Below are 3,575 nucleotides of genomic sequence, written 5' to 3'. Positions count from 1 at the left end.
AAAAAGAAAATCAGCTCTCAATGTCATGAGACAAAGTGTATGTGAACTGCTGTACGGTAAGTGAATTTGGTCTGTAAACTTTCACCCAAATCACAATTGGAAAAAAAAAAATTCAGCTTCCTTGAATTTCCCTGTCCCCTTCTTTAAATCAGCTTCCTTCAATTTCCCTGTCCCCTTCTTTCTCCTCCACGATCGAACTATGGTTATAATAAAAGCACAGCTTTATCAAATTCATTCCATACGTATTAAAACATGCTGCTTGCTACACACTGAGCAGTACTAAAATGAGTAAGAAATAGCCATTGCCATCAAGAATTACAGTATGGGTGAAAAGATACCCACCCACTGCTGTCAAGCTGAACATGTTTTTGCTAGGTGCCTTTGAGTAGGTTCCAACTGATAGCGACCCCTATAGGACAGAGTAGAACTGCCCCATGGGGTTTCCAAGGATAGAAATCTTTCTGCTGTGGAGCAGCTGGCAGGTTCGATCTGCTGACCTTTTGGTTAGCAGCCAACTCCTCTAATTACTGCACCACCACCCCCAGGCTCCTAGGTGAAAAGATAAGACAACTATAAATACAAAACCAGTTGCTTTCGAATCAATTCCAATTCATGGCAACACCATATGTGTCAGGGTAGGATTGTGCTCCACAGAGTTTTGTTTGGTTGTTTAAATATGGAACGTTTTACAAATTTGCATGTCATCCTTGCACAGGGGCCATGCTATTTCTTCCGGAAATAGATTGCCCGGCCATTCTTCTGGGTAGACTCAAACCAAGCACCTTTAAGTTAGTAGCCGTTAACCATTTGCACCATGCAGGGACACCAATACAAAAGTAGATTAAATATCAGAAAAGAAGTACAAAGGGTAAAGTAAATTCAGAAGGGGAATATATTCACATCAGCTGTGAACAGTGACTAGGAAAGGCTTAAGGGAAAGGGAAGTAACTGAGATAAGTCTTAAAACAGTAAGGAGGATTTTGACAATAGAAGATAAGGGAAAGACATCCAAATAAGACAGAAGACACAGTGTGCCCAGTCTCACTACAGCAGAATTCAGTTGTTCAGAACCCGTTTTATACCATGATACAGTTTATAAATGACATTTCCCATGTGCTGAGCCTACTCCCATGTCCACACCCAAAAGCATAGATAAGATAGGCTGCCTGCCATGTACAATTCCCAATAACCCCACCTGCCTCCCATTCAGGAACATGATCAGAATGCAAGTGAGTAAGAATGATCTTATAAGAGAAATAACCTTTAATCTGCTCTAATTCAGAAATTTTGTTCATGTATAATTTACAATAAGAAGAAATTATTTAGAAAATGATGTGTTAACTTTAATACAGTTTCCAGTCAAAAATTACTTGGTGCACACCCTACAAAAGATGTTAATGACAGGTTAAAAACCACTTGTGTAATGGGAAGTAAAGGTGGTTTTCAGTGCAAACCAAGGCTTTTAAACAATGAAATGATTCAGGTTGCATTTGGGAAGATTACCCTAGAAGTGCAGAGAAAAGGTTAGGAAGTTATTGCTTAAGTTCCAGTTAATTAGAGGTCATAGAGGCCAAAATCAGGATGGTACCAGGAAAAGACAAAGGATTTAAGCAATATTGTAAAAATAAAAAATAAGCTTCGTGAGGGCATGGGTCTGAACTGTCACCTCTATATGCCAAGTAAGGAACTCTTGTGACATAATGCACAAGCCATTTGGCTGCTAACCAGAAGGTCGACAGTCCAACCCAATGGGGGTCACTATGAATCAGAATTGACTCCATGGCAGTGGGGTATACCCCAAGTAGTCTCTATTTCAACAAATATTTGTTGAATGAATAAATAAATAAAACCTTGGTAGTGAGACAGTGTATTCTAGTGGTTAGAACACTGCTGGGGTTCAAGTCCACTCTTCCACTTACTTGCTCTTTGACTTTGGGCAAGTTAGTTGACCTCTCTCTGCCTATTTCCCTATCTTTAAAATGGGACTAATATTAGGGTAGTTTTGAGGATAAAATGAGTTAACAGAGTTCTCAAAAGAGTGCCTGGCACATATACATACATGCTATTTAAATGTAGCTATTATTTTGGTTAGTGAAGCATTATGGATATAATAGAAATTTAGAAGTTAGAAGAATAATTTTGAGGGAAGGGTAATCAATAGCACTAAGAGTGTTGATAGCACTAGGAGTGTTAAAGGAGTTCTGGTAGCGTAGTGCCTAAGGCACTTGACTGCTAACCAGAAGCCTGGCGGTTCAAACCCACCAGTCAGGAAGACTGGGCAATCTACTTCCATAGTGATACCGCCTCAGAAACCCAAGGAGGGCTCGCTACGAGTCAGGTCTGACTTGACGGCACATAACAAGACTCTTAAGGTTGGCATTGCAGGGGAGATGCCAGATTGTGGGATTGGGCCTTTAAGAGAAAGTCTGGGATTAGAGATCTAACTCTTGCTACCTCTCTCTCCTCCCCATGCTCCTCCCAATTCCCATCAACCTCTAGTCACACTAGCTTCTTCCTGTTCTTCCAACACATCAGGTTCTTTCCTGCCTCAGGACTATCTCATTGCTGTACACTCAGTTTGGACTAACACAGAGCCAGGACTCAAAAGATGTTTAATTATTTAGTAAATGAATTGGGGGACCTTCTAAATTGAGATGAAAGTTATATCCCTAGGAATATCAAACTGCCAGAGAAGAAAAATATGGCTAAAGAGATAAAAGGTGGGAGAACAGAAAAATGAGTCACCAAATAGAAGGAGTATTCAGAGAGGGGTGCCTGGTGGCCCAGCGGTTAAGCTGCTGGACTGCTAACCAAAAGGTAGGCAATGGGAACCCACTAGTTCCACTACAGGTGAAAGATGTGACAGTCTGCCTCCGTAAACATTACAGCCTTGAAAACCCTATAGGGTTACTGAGTCACAATCCACTCAACAGCAATGGGTTTGGGTTTTTGTTGTTATTATTATTCAGATAAGCAGGATAGTTGGAGTAAAGTTTTAAGGAGATGGGTAACACTATATATGGGAACAGATTCCACGGCAGCAGTTCGGTTTTTGAAGTAACATTAAATGCTCAGAAGAGGCAAAGAGAATGAAGACTGAAAACAATCACTGGATTTGACAATAATATCAGGAAAGAACTCTGAGAAAGTATTTTCTCATGAAGTCAGGGTGAGGGGAGTGAACAGAGAAAAAGTAGCCAAAGAAAAAAAGCCAACAGACTATTTCTTCAAAATGTTTGGTAAGAGAAGCAAAAAAGGTGATTTTAGGGAGATACCACGTTTTGTCTGTGTGAAACCACTTGTTTAATAATCAGTTCCTAAATCTTACCCAACATCAGTATCTGAATTTTTTAAAATAATGTTTTAACCTTCTCCCTCACCCAAATTATTGTCTCCAGGTTTTGCACATTATGTGTCTACTAGGGCCTTGGTGACAGAAATAATGCTGGAACTCGTATGGTAGAATTTTGCAAGACCAACAACTTGTTCATTGCAAACACCTTTTTTCAACAACACAAATGGTGGCTCTACATGTGGACTTCATCAGATGGAACACACAGGAACCAGATTGACTA

The sequence above is a fragment of the Orycteropus afer genome, unplaced genomic scaffold (genome assembly GCF_000298275.1).
Source record: "Orycteropus afer afer isolate SDZICR_OR568_19922 unplaced genomic scaffold, OryAfe1.0 scaffold00002, whole genome shotgun sequence".
NCBI lineage: Eukaryota > Metazoa > Chordata > Mammalia > Tubulidentata > Orycteropodidae > Orycteropus > Orycteropus afer.
This window is presented reverse-complemented; position numbering follows the sequence as displayed.